General features: G+C 41.7%; 1 long non-coding RNA gene across 2 annotated transcripts in view; it reads right to left on the minus strand.

Moving 5' to 3' along the window:
- LOC148057078 (uncharacterized) overlaps positions 1-9,948 on the minus strand; it is a 55,714-nt gene extending 45,766 nt beyond the window's left edge. The window contains exons 1-2 of one of the 2 annotated variants that reach the window (XR_015702057.1): positions 9,821-9,948; positions 8,584-8,689 (exon numbers count right to left, since the gene is read on the minus strand). This is a non-coding gene — a long non-coding RNA (uncharacterized LOC148057078). Of the gene's footprint in view, positions 1-5,821; positions 5,936-8,583; positions 8,690-9,820 lie in introns of those variants that run through there. The other variant, XR_015702056.1, reaches the window with a different exon arrangement.
- Positions 9,949-13,929: the final 3,981 nt, after the last annotated feature.

Below are 13,929 nucleotides of genomic sequence, written 5' to 3' on the forward strand. Positions count from 1 at the left end.
TAATTTTGGAAGAACAATGCAAGTTTAGTGTACATTCTGAATAAAAAATTTATCCTGGTTATGTTGTTGGCAATATCCTTTTCCTTTAAAATGATGTCCAAGATGAAGCTTTGGAAAACAGCAATTTTCAGCAAGTCAGTGCTAGTCAGCATTGCTATTTACATATTCCCTGGAAATCTGCTGTTTCTCTAGGCAAGGTGAAGATGGCATTTCCTTCTGTTAGCCTAGGACTAGTCAAGAGTTAGAGGTTATTCTAAACTCCCCTTTTCTGAAAATAGTCCCAAGTTGTATTTAGAAGTCCTATCAGCTATGAAAAGCAAGACCAAACGCAACACTGAGATCAGCTCAGGTGTGAGACAGAACTAGACCAAGAAACACGTGCAAGTATTTCCTGTTTGGTTCAACCGAATCTCTCCCTCATTTAAAAAAAAAAAAAAAAGTCCAATACAATGACCATTATTGCACCTGGTATAATTTACCAAATCTTTCTACAGAGCAGTAACACAGGAGTCATGACCAGGGGCCAGAAGACAGGTACCTAACTTTACTGAATAATATCTAGTCATGGTTATTGCCTGGGATACAGCAGAACAGGGGAGAGAAGGAAGTTGGGAAAATCAGAAGCATGGACTGATCACAACAGAAGATTGGTTAGGAGCTCATGTAGATTCAAGATATTTCACATTTCCTCTCCCACAGGTACTTCCCCTCCTATTCAAAGAAATAGCTGCAGTACCACAGAATCCACCATGTGGTGTCTGTTAGCAAATGTTGACTTTTTCATGGAGACTGGCGTAGGTACATCTAGATTGTGTATTTAAACATCACAGTTTTGTTTTCATTTCTTGCAAGAAGCATTTGACTGAGGTTAATGTTTTATATCAACAGAGTAAAAATAGCTAATTCTGGGCCCAAAGGTCACACACATCAGCACAACTTGAGTTCTGAAGTGCTTTTAACCTTGATTTTTCCTTGTAAGCCAGGTCCTTTAAAATATACAACACATTTAACCCAGTCTCACTCACGAGCGGGGGCGGGGGAACAAACTAACTCAAAACATTTTCACTGTCTTTGGAAGACCATAATCATTTGACAATCACAGAAGTCTTGTTGTATTTGAGACAATACTTGCCAGGAAATACACAAGACAAATACAGTCCACTTTACAGAAAGGAATGCAAATCAGAAATATCATCACACAGACACACACACACAACAAAACAAAACAAAAAAAAAATCTTCCCCATCTGATTCATTAGATTTTTGGCACCCCAGTTAAGTTCTGACAAGCTAGTATTCCAGGCACAGTAAAATATTGTTGTTCCACTAGGCTTGCTCCAATGTTTAGTCATAAGATCCATACAATAATAACAGAACAGTGGCCTATCTTGACCAACAGTACATTAGTTATTATCTGCAGCACAAACACCTACCACTTTATACTAACATTTTGGCAGTTAATCTAAACATAGCACTTAAAGCTACATCATAATTTTGAGATCTAACTGGGTTATTTTCCTTCCAGCTGGCACTAGTAAAAAGTATTTTATAACAAAAAAGTAAATGAAACTTTTTTTATGAGGGTTTTTTTTTTTTTCGTTCTTTAATGGCAGGAGCACAAGTATGATTTCAAGCACACACAACACATTTTTCAAGGCCTGTTCGCGGTGATGCTAGCTGAGTGAATTACAATAAGATTTATTGTGCAGTGGTGTATGTCTAATTTTCCGTCTACTGCTGGGAGCTTCAGTTGGCGGGAACTAACAGAGACGCCCATTATGTACAGACCGGTTCAAACTGTGGTTTTGGTGCAAACTCTCAGGGACAGGAACTTACTGCACATGCTGGCAAGAGGACAGGGAGAAAGTTGATGAAAAGAACAAAAAAGGACTTTTTAAATGGCTTCTTAAATATTTGCTAACCCACCCCTTCTCCAAATTGTTTTGTGGCGAGTGAAGAGGGGGGAGAAGAGAAAAGTCACAACAGATTTTCTTGTAAAAATTGTGTCATATTCAGTGGATATAAAACAAGGCAGCTAATGACTTCTTGTTATTGTAGCAAGGTCCCCTGCTAACAGGATTCAAAATGTACAGGAGCTCACCAGAGTTCTCAATACTTTACTCCACCCGTTCTTCCTTCCCCCCCTCCCCCTCCCCCCCCCCCCCCAGTACTGGAAACACAAGTCCCTTTTTAAACAACCATCCAGAGACTTCTTTCCCTTACCTTCCTCTACCTTATTCTGCTTTTCTCAAATGTTCCATGTACATTCCCAGCTAGCTGACTTGACATAGTTCACGCAAAGCGAAGGTGGAGAGAGGAAATAACAGAAGTAAGGGATGAGGAGAGAGGAAAACCAGAATAGACACAACAAGAGAAAGCAAAGTCCTGGAAGTGTAAGAGAGAAGAGGAGCAAAACTGCCAAGCTCAGGATTGCCAGCAAGAGATACATGCAGAATATGAGAGGTTAGCAGGGATGGAGAGAGAGCTTGAGGAACAGAAAAGGTTAGAAAGAGAAATTTTTAAATGGGGGTGGAAAAAATAGTATGAATAATATAGTGGGAAGGTGCCATAACAGAGTAAATGACTTATTCAGAGCAGAGCTGGGATCCATCTCACTGAGCCACAAAACACAACACCACCATTTTAATATGCTGAGCACCTCACCTCAGAGATGTAGCTGGAGACAAGCTCCACAACCACGTCCCTGCTTCCTTGGGAACAACTTGTCAGGGAGAGAGCAAACATTACAACACACCGTGCTTCTTCTATGCCAGAGCAATGGAGGAAAAAAATTATGATTTGCATAGTCTGCTCCACAACTGGCACTCAGAAAAGGAATTTTGCTTTCACAATGCAAATCAAGCAAAAAGTGAAAAATACACAACAGTCCATGAACGTCATGTTCATTCTCATTGGTTTGCAATCATTCATATATCCAAACACAGTATTATGCTTCAAGTTTACACTACAGAGTGATGACCTAGGAATAGTATCTTTTTCTATCTTTTTGTTTATATTAGGTACCATTTACTATCCTCATAAAATCTGCTCCAACTATCAAATTTGATGTAATCTTCTTGATTCTGTCAGGGGTGCTAGTTCACTATCTATTACCTACAGTGTAGTTCCGTAGCCACACACGGGATGGCACTGTTAAAATTAGTCCTCACACACCAAATCTCCCCTCCTTTCTGTCTCTTTGTAGGCAGCAGATTCGAGGCAAAGGTACGTTTTTATTCCCCAGAATTGTATTTATCCACCACAAACTGACATCACTTATTTTTATGTCTGGTTACTCAGTTATATTTTTACTTTGTATCAAGCATGGAAAACCAGTGCCTGTAAATGTATTAATGCTATGTTATGATTTTTGGAAGGTTTGGCGGCGAAGAGGAGAAGCAAGCGATTGGGTGCGGTATTACAATGTGCAATCTGGTATTTCATTCTCTCTAGAGATCTGTAATTTTACGCATGTTGAAAAAAATGTTAAGGAAACTTAATGTACAGAACATAAGGAACCAATTTTCTTCCTTAAGGAGAGAAAAAAAAAACCCAACAACAAAACACAAGAACACACCTTTGGGCTGTAAGCATTAAAACCATCAGTCCAAATGGAACCATTCAGCAAACCAGAGTGGGGAATAAAAGAGGGTAGGCAGAGTGGCAGAGTTAAGAAATAACCATTAATTTTTATCTGCCTCCTCTTCGCAGCCACATCTCTCTTAATCATCACTCCATTCATTAGAGCTCTATAATTGTATGTCCATGCAACCATAAATTCTATATATGGGCAACGGCAGACGGAGTGCCTTGTACCACATTGACTGACTCAGAATAGAGGACATCACAAAAGTTTTTTGTTGTTGTTAGATAAATGCATAGACAGAACAAGGTCCAAAAAGACAGATGAAGTACAGTTAGAGTCCACTTAAAGCTGTCTCAAAAAGGCAAGCTTTCTTCAGATTTCTGCTATTATACCCTTGCCAAAAATCCCCCTCTGATCTCTAATCAGGTAATCAGCTCAGCCATATGCAGGGTAGCAAGAGTGACCCTATACTGTCATGCAGAAAACAACATGGTATTGTACAGTGCAGCACTGTTCTATGTCCCAACATAGAAGCATGGCTCCAGAAATAGCATATACCTGTAGGTGATATTTAAAAAGAAAACCCACACATATGCTTTCAAGAATCTTTAGTACAACATACACACTGTGTGGACTGTAGTCTGGAACAGCATATTATATCACACAGTGCCAGACAGGCTTCTCAGCACTTAGATTCAAAAAATAGTACTAGACATAGCACATCCTTGATGCCAGTGCCTTTTTTGGCCAGCAGGAAGGGGTGTGGAACTTAGTGTTGTAGAAAATGGTTATTAACATCTGTCCATTGAGAGCAGGGGGACAGAACTGTGTATTCCTTAGGTATAGCTTTATCTGGTCTTCTATAAGAGCTAATGGCAATTGCAGCCTTCTCCACTTATTTCTCAACCTCAGACACCTTCACATTATACTTGAGAAACAGACTAATCACATACTGCTGTAGTTGCCACTAGCATAAAACAGCACCACCACATCAATAATACATCCTTCCAGATAACTGGGTAAGCTCTCTATTGCCTTCTAGACAGGAAGAAGTTCCATGCCCAGAAAAATTCCCTCAAGAAGTCATCAGAGATCTTTGAGAGATACCAGTTTGGCACAAGACATGGTAAGGAGGGCATAATTATCTCAAGCGTCCAATGGATTCACAGCACACAAACCAAAACAGGCAAGCTGAGGTAACCTCAAAGGTTCCCAGCATTGTTTTCTATAGACTGTCACTCACATCCTTGAATCTTTCTCTATCCTATTTTTTTTTTTTTTTAAATGGATGGTTCAATACAAGGAGCCAGGAAAACTGCCCTCCCATGACACCGGCACAAGGAAATCCAGCTACGCTCACATCTCTCTAGACTTTACATATCTTGCCCCATGTAATCCTGTCATAACCCACCCAGACCAAAAGAGATGGAAAAGGAATGGGTGGAGGATGCTGTGCACTAGCAAACTAACATCACAAAACATCCAGTTGGTTAGGATCAGCATTTTAGGGCAATAGCTCCTCTTCAGGAATTCTACTGAATTCTGCTTCAGGTCTCACAGGGATTTTAGCATGGCTGGAATTAGTGGCCTGGGCCTTACTTTCTAGTCACAAAAGAGAGATCCATCAGTATCTGCTGGAAGTTGGACAAAAATAAAAGAACAAACCACAGGTTTTCTTGAAAGTATTCACAGTTCACAGGAACAAAACAAATTCTTTGTCCAACTACTATTACATGCATAATTTTTAAGCTCATAAACCAAAAGAAAGGAAATTTTCAAAGGCCATTAGTCACCAAACTCCATCTGCCACTGGCCTTTGTGCTGGAACATCTCCCCATAATATCAAAGACAAATTTCCCCTGCGTTTGATTATGAGTTGTGTTGAACTTCACCACCGCAACACATACTAATAGAAGTACTATTGCCTTCACATTTAAAATCAGAGGAGCATTTCTTTGGATAATCTCAGTTCCAAATTACTTTGAAATGCTGCAAGACTTTGAAGAAACCCTACTTTCACATATATTTCTAACAAGTAAAGAGTAATAAAAGAAACAGATGTCATGCTCTACTGCTGTGAAGAAAGCAGAATAAAACAACCCAATAAACCAATTTACTGAGGACAAGGACTCTAATAACCAGATAGACAGAATATTAAGAGCACCAGCTTACACTAACTTTTTCTTTATAGAGACATATCTAACAACTTGAACAAACTCAGGACAGATAGCTCACCTAGGATGCCACACGTTTCAGAAACAGCAGTGCGAGGTTTTGTGAGTGCTTGTAGTAAAACCTTCTAGCTTTACAGATGTAAGCCCTCCTTCCACAACAGCAAAAAGCAGAATTCTCCCTCTACTTATTTTATAGAAAACAGGTGTAATACCTTCTTAACATGTTTGTGTGTATGAGATCCTGATGTGGACCAGTGGAGTCTTCCAAGGATAGGGCGTTCTTTGCTAAACAGAGATTTGAGACACCTGTGGCAACACTTCAGTTCCCCAGGTGTCTTCTTCCTCACTCGCATCCACCTGAGCAGCACACAGACAGACTGAGGGGTTTTTCTCCTTCCTGAAAAGCTCTCTGTCAATACAACAGGGCAAGGACAGCTCGAGCTCACCTGTACGTTAACATACTAGCTTTGCAGTGCGATCCCAATACCAAGAAGCAAACCCCAGTAACGACAAGATAAAGTCAAGGACTGTGCTGTTTGCCTTGCCATTCTTCATTGTTTGAGAACTATGCAGGTACTTGGGCCCTGCTTTACACAGTCCTACCTTGCATTTACTATGCCAGCTGGCTTTGGTGAATTAAAGGTATGAGACACTCCCAAGCCACTGGTGGTACAGCTAGCTTGTTCACTCATCATCCAGAACTTTCCAGTCAGATTTTTCATATTGAAAACATAGGACTGGAAGAGAGGTAAGAAAGGCAAGAATAATTAAAAAAAAAAAAAAAAAAAAAACTAAGAATTCCCACCTTTGCTGTAATGTGAGGTGGAGTCCTGCTAAACCAATGTTTAACGGGCTGGGAAGGCAGGAGCAGCAATAGTTCTTATTCTAATACATCTCTAGCAGTCACATTATCCACTGATTAGCTGGCATGTTTATCTTTAAAGAAACTATAAAAGGAATCTCAGACAAAAATGACATTTTATGAAAAAGAAGAAAGTGAGAATGAGTTCCCATTTCTTATATTCTGTCAGATTTCACTGTAGTGTGCAGCATCAACTCATTATTGATAGGCTAATTATTTACCAGATTTTTTTGCTTTTGCAATATAGAAAGTATCAGGCTTAAGGTGACTTTCTGAAGTCATCAAGCAGCCCTAGACCTCAGTATGCAGCAGCGTTTTGTGCTCTGTGAAAGGAAGCAGAAACACTGCAAGCTAAGGAAAGCCACTCCCAAAAGTTGAGAACTGAAAGTGTTTATTGTTCGTTTTCCAAAACCATCAAGCATCTTAAGGCTAGGATTTTCAAAGGGGCCTAAGACAATTAGGTACTTCTAAACCTATTGCATTTCAGTGGAATTTAAATACCTCTATTTCTAAGTCTGCCCTGAAAGAGATTTAAGGTGGGATTTTTCTTTTCAATTTACCATTCTCAAGCTTGGTGCCTTATTTTCAGTGGGCACTGTGAGACGTAACACAGACCCCTCAGTCAAAGCCTTCCAGGGCACCAGGAATTTACCACTGTGGTGGCTGTTGTAGGACTAGAATTTCTCTTAGCAATTTTTCAATTTTGGCTTTCGGTCATTTGTACTGTAAATTATTGTCTTCTTTCTTGCATTGAGAGGAAAAAAAGCAAGCATAAGAAGAATGCATCATTCAGAAATACAGGCAGATGAAATTCCTGATTAACATGAGGTAAAAATCCCAACATCCATTAGCCTAACAAGAACCCCATTTGCAGTTAAAAAACAAACAAACAAACAAACAAACAAAAGTGTGAGAAATTACACATCTGTTCCCACCAACAGCAGTAAAAGCTAGGAACAGGCTTGCACCCAGACAGCTACATTTTGGGTGCCAATATTATATTAATTACATTAAAAATGGAAAAGCAGAAACGCTTCTGCCTTCTTCATTTAGCTCATAACCACGTTTTTCCTATTTTTTCTAGAAAATAAGTGTTTTTCCATTTAAAAGGTGAGAGCCACTCCGTAGTTACAAGTGGTACTTTTTGACTTTCTTAATACAACCCTGTGGCTACAATTAACACAACGGATAAATAGCAGAACAAATTAAGGTCTGATCCTGTTTTACTTATAGGTGCAATCCTTGCAATAAATTGCAGGTTAAGCTGTTGGAGGTAAATGAGGAGAGATGGAAAGCATGATCTATGATGCCTGAATTTTAAGTGTTCAGACATTAAAAGCAAGAGTGTGAAAGAAGATAAGCAAGTATCAAGACAGAAAATCTCAAAATTTTAAGATGCTTTAGTGATTACTATAACATTCCAAATATAGCCGAGATGCATGTTTTGCACAAAGCTTTGAGAAAATGTAGCAAATTTCACATTTCTCTATATGAGCTACTTAATGCTTACTTTTATCCCTCACATGGGAATAACATTTTCAAAAGAGAAAAAGAACGGGATTTTTCTTCTCATTATTTCAGAGTGCTTTAGGTTCATTTCAGAACTTCATTGTCTTTGAAGTTTGGGGAATAAGGGAACGCAGACTGTTTCCATGCATGGTCTTGTTGTGGAAATCCAATATTTCATCCCCTTAAAAATGAATAAATAACTGAACCAATTTGAAGTCCATCACAACCTGCGATTCTTACAGGTATCTTAGGACTGCATACTGTCTAATCTCTTTCATTTGCAATTCAATCACAAACTCCTTGCAGTATAAGAATCAAAACATTGTAAAAGAAGTGTGTACTGTCTTTAAGCATGATCAGTGGATTTTTAGGGAGGGATTAAATCAAAGAAGGTAGCTTTATGAATCACTATCTGAGGCATATAACATCTAATATGAATGCCAAGATTGTACCTGGAAAAATACTGTGCACTTACTGCCAAGCACTGAACCAACTATGGTTTCTATGGCAGGAGTGGGAGCAGGACATACTTAGAACTTCAAAGCAGCAACCTGTTATCTGAAAAAAAAAAAAAAGCCACAAGATAATTTAAAATCATTCACTGCCCTTTATACCATGAGGTGTTGACCAAATAATACATTTCTGTAACTCCACTCTTGCTGTCATCACACAAATTATCAAAAGAGTGATAGTGAGCTCTTCTACATTCTTCATCACAGCCTTAGCACTTTCCAAACACTGTGTTTGGTAAGGTGCCTACCAAGTTTGCTCAGTTACAGTAGAGATCTCCTTTTCTTTTGTTTTTTCCATTAAACTTCAGAGAACACTGTGAAGAAAACGTAAGAATGTGCTCCAACCTCTGCCTTTTGCCTCTTCTACTACGAGAAAGACAGAAAAATTATCTGCCCTCACATTCTCAGGTAACTCTGACCTCTCTTCACCCAGGCCATGTTTGTCCCATGAGATCAGAAATTCATGCCAGCAGGGGACACTTAGCCCATCTGGCCCTTCGCATCAGCTCACAGTCCAAGAAGAATCACTTGTGTGGTGGAGCCTTAAGGGCAGGACCCACAGCTATTCTGCTCAGACTGCATCATCAACAGCCTCTGGGTCCCACCAAAAGTGGGCAGATACATTTAAGACAAATTCCTCAGCAGCGAAGGCTCTAGTAGGAAAAATGGAGGCTGGTCAAAATTTAAAGCTGAGGCACCAAATTTTTTCTGAATGTTCGTAACTTGTGACTACTGAATTACACAAGGAATAAAAACTAAGCCTTCCTATACCCATTCTGAGGTCTTTCTGAAGGCACTTCTGCTTCCAGCAGCACTTCCCACCCCTTCCCAGTGACACAAATCATCCCCAGCCTCTCCCAGGAGGCTGCCCACAGCTCCAGCCACCCAGTGCCAGCATCCACAGCGGATGCGATGGAGTAAATGCTTTAACCACTACCTATGTCCCCTCAGATCAAAATAAGCCCACCGCTCAAGTCGTTCGAGGAGGACTGGAGATGCTGGGGGGGGGGGGGGGGGGGGAAGGGGTGTATTAGCCCCCCATTCCCCTGCAGCCGCTGCCCTGCAGGAGGACGGGGTGGGGCAGGGCAGTCGGGGCGCCCAGAGGGCGCAGAGGGACGAGCCGCGGGCGGGGAGCCCGTTAGGGGAGCCGGAGGTCTGCAGGGGCGGCAGCCCTTACCCGGCAGGAGCGGTGGCGGGGGACGCCGGCAGCCGCTGCCCTCAGTCCCGCTGTGCGCGCGGCGGGACCGTCGGCCGGCCGTTACTAACGGTTCGCTGCCCCGGGCGCGCGCCGGGCCGTTGGACGGCCGTTACCAACGGCCCCCCGCGCGCGCGGCTCAGCTCTGCCGGGGCCGGGGTGGGCGAGGCGGCGAGCGGCACCCGCGAGCGTCGCTCTGGCGCTGAGGGGCCGCGCAGTCAGTGCGCCCGCGGCGCGGCGGGGCCCGGGCGCGCCGCGTCGCCCTTCGATGCGCTCCGAAAGGCTGCAGAGCGGCGGTGACGCCCCTTTAGCTGTGACAGCCCAGGAGCACCGTGACTGTGAATTTGTGAAACGCTGGACGGCATCTCAGAAAGAAATGTTCTACCGCGTGTTGGACTAAGAAATGGGTAGTAACGACCAAGGGATGTGACTTGACAAGCTGGCTGAACTTCGCAGTCTTGCTGCCCACTGTACAGTCTTCCCCGCTGACGGCAGGAGGGGCGGGGAGGAGCTGGTGATTTCTAATGATATTAATCTGCTCATAATCTTGTAGTTTTAGAGGTCCACCTTAAATAACTGATAAATTGTAAACACAGAAAATGATCATTAAACACGTTATCATATGATAAAAGAGCCATTAATCTTTTATAGACGATTACAGGTGCATGCATGTATGCATGGGAGAACTGAAGTGTTGCCATTCTTAGTACAGATTATTGCAGCTCAGTGAAATATCGTAATGTAAATATTCATACTTACTCATTTTCCTTGAAATAAGGCCTTTTTTCCTTAAAATAACCTAAATCTGCTAGGTTATCTAGTGCTTTCCTCCCATAGTTGGAGACATATAAAAATCAAAGCAGCGTCAGGGAGATTTTGCAGGCTGTATCCACAGGAGAAGCTATACAGATAAGATCATATGCACTGACTGTCCCCCACTTTTTCTTTCAACCCATATTGTAATTGCCAAAACTAGAGAGCTTGCTAGTCTCTACAGTCACACTCCTCAAAATAGGTAGTTTGTACCTATTGTTTTTTCCAAAAGCCCCTTTTCCTGCATGATCTCACAACATGTAGCAAAAGACTTGCATTTCTTTTGGGGTGGGTGGGTTTTGGGGGATTTCTTTTTCTTTCTCCAGCAGTTACCCTTTGGTTTGCCAGCAGCTGCAGCTATTCTAGCAGAATTAACTAAGTCTTTCATCAAGTGTGGATTTCCTGATGTTTGAATGAAAGATATTTCATTGTGATTGAGTCATTTGATCATTAAAACCGATGATCTCCAGATTTTCTGAATTAAGTCTGTTAAGTTTTAACCAGATCCTGCAAAAAATGGGAGAAGTTTAGCATCCTAAATACTTTAGATCATCTGATGGACTTGGCAATTCAGTTGTACCTAGACTGACTGTTTTGATTCTCTGATTTTCTTCCATTAAAAGAACAGAGCTGTTGCAAAACTCCTTATCAAGGCCCTTCATTGAAAGATCAGGCTGCAAACTTAACTGCCAATTTGCCCCCAATCACTTCATCAACCAAAATACCAGACCCTGTTCCTGACCAGGAAAGAGCCGTACCCATTAGCAGCCCAACACAATGACTGTAGATGCTGAGGAATATGAGAACGAGCCACAGATGTTGGCCCGGCTCAGGTGCTCTCATTAGATGCTATCTCCTATTGCCACTGTTGAACATAAAATTACTGGGCTAGGTGGACTAGTAATCTAACCCGGTAGGACAGTTACTGTGTTTTCAATTTTGTAGGTTATTTGTGACTAATTAGTTGTGAACATACAGTAGCTAAAAAGACATTATTAGCCATCATGGGGTCTTGGTGGCAGAGATACCTTTCCACTTGCTGATTGTAGTGTCTTCCAGACTAGGGTCCCGCTGCATGGCTGTGGATCATAGCACAATATTTATATTTCCTGATTTGCAAATATAACCCTGTGTGGCCTGACTTAAAAAGGAGCTTAGTCATGTGGCTGAAGTGTGAGGTACCTCATTCATGAAATTAAAGCTGGATGTTGTGGAAGTAATGCAAGAGTCAGGGGGTTTTGTACTTCATGTTTACAGGTTTTGAGCTTACATCCCATTTTTGAAACCTAATTTAAAATGATTAGTTGGTTTCTTCACACGTTCTGCTAGTAGCTAATTAACCAGAAAAGTGGCAAAAAAAAATACCTAAATAATCAATATGCACTTCTTTTGTAATTTGATTATTTGAGGAGAATTATTTAAAGCTCAAATAATTACCTTTTTTCTTAGCAAGTGATCCTTTGCTGATGACCTACAACAGCAACCAGACCTCTAAGTAGGTTTTAATACAAGTATAGAAGCTTTTAAAGTCTGTGGTGCCAAAGTAAATTAAAATGTCCCTAAGTAGTTCTTAATACAACTGACCACAGTGATTTCTACAGGGCAATTACGTTTTACTGTGTCAATCATCCAATAGGCATTAATATAAAGCAGAACAGCTCTGAAGAAATTTGTTATGGCCTGTCATGTCAAGAACCCAAATGCTAACCTGCAACGGCCTTGATATTATTAGAACTACTAAGGGTCAGATTCCAATTAATCCACAGATTTAACAGTCCTCCACTGTAGTGGGTCTTGATACAATTAAGCAATAATAGATGACAGGAAGGATACTTCCTGCCAGTTAATGACCAATGGCAGTATTTGAAGGCCCTTAACCCAGCTGGTCATTAACTGCTCAGAGACACAACCTGGAGCTCATATTTTCTATTGTAAACCATATATTAAAGAAATAAATCAACTACTATTTTTCTCCCCTTCCTCCCCACCCCGCTCCCCTGCGAGCTGCTGCTGTTGGGCTACCGTGGTAGCAATTGACTGCCACAGGAAAATTCCAGTGCAAGTAACCAGTGGGGAGACAGGCCATCGCACCGAACCTTGTAATCCTGAAAACCCCTAACTGCGTTGAGTCCTAAGGGCTCCCAAGGAACCAGCCGCTGCAGCTGGTGAGTGGAGTTTGTGTTACGAAGCTGCATTTCAGTACTCGGCCAGAGGGAGAAACGTGTCCGAGGGAAGGAGAATGGACCCAAGCAGCAGGAGCGCCCCGGTTCTCATCTTGGTTGTGCTCTGTCACTCGTTTGGTGCCAGAGGAGTGGCTTGGCTTCCAGTGCAGTAGATCTTTCCTGTGATGAGTGGAATAACAACAGTAATTTAGGAGGCCAAGAGGCTTATTTATTACTCATCCAGCACTGTGGTATCTTTCCCTTGCAGTGAGCTGATGCATACGTTGTATTGTTAGTAAAATTTCTGAAGGCTAAGATAGATAGTCATGTAGAGTGACAACAAGGGTAGCGCAGGGAAGCCAGCATGACCGAGTTGGTTTCCTCCAGGGAAGGAAACCAGATGCTGCCTGTGTATGGCCACCCATCTGTCCTGGGCACGCTAGTCCTCTCGGCACCAGGAACAGCATGCATGCTGCTCTGCGGCCTCCAACACACTACTTTCTCCGGAAGATTGTTGTATGTGTGGAGGCAGAACCCTGTCCTGCATGGTAATTTGTGCATATTTTTTTAGATTGACATCTAGAGGTGTCAAATAAACATTTTGTCTCTTACTGTTGCAGGAAGCAGTGACTTTTTGTATGCCATTCCTCAGCTTGCTTTTCATTGTACCTATGTAACAACGCAACTGACACCATCAGTGTTTCCTAGATGACTGATCATTATTCACAGCTGCAGATTCCAGCAAGAAAAGGAGACAAATCATGTGGTAAGGGGTGTGTGTAGGGAAAACAGAGAAAAAGCTAAAATTTGGATGGCATAAGTTGACTGAAGTGGAGCAATATGAAATTACAGCAGCAGACCATTGGACCCCAGGTCAGGTGTATCATATGAAAGTAAAATTCAGGCCCAATAACATGATGCTTCATCTCCAGGTGCCTTTGAGCTTAGTAGCTTAAGCTGGACTGACGGTTATCTAGTGCCTAACTCTGTTTTTCAAACTTACGGTATGGCCATTGCCACATTTTGTCAAACTGTTGTAGATTCAGTAGCAGAAATACAGGTTTTTTTGCTGCCTTCTCCTCAAGACCACTTTAGTGTTGCAATTTGACTAAGTAA

Source organism: Nipponia nippon, unplaced genomic scaffold (assembly GCF_047370975.1).
Source record: "Nipponia nippon isolate SJK-2023a ecotype South Korea unplaced genomic scaffold, ASM4737097v1 scaffold_10, whole genome shotgun sequence".
Taxonomy (NCBI): domain Eukaryota; kingdom Metazoa; phylum Chordata; class Aves; order Pelecaniformes; family Threskiornithidae; genus Nipponia; species Nipponia nippon.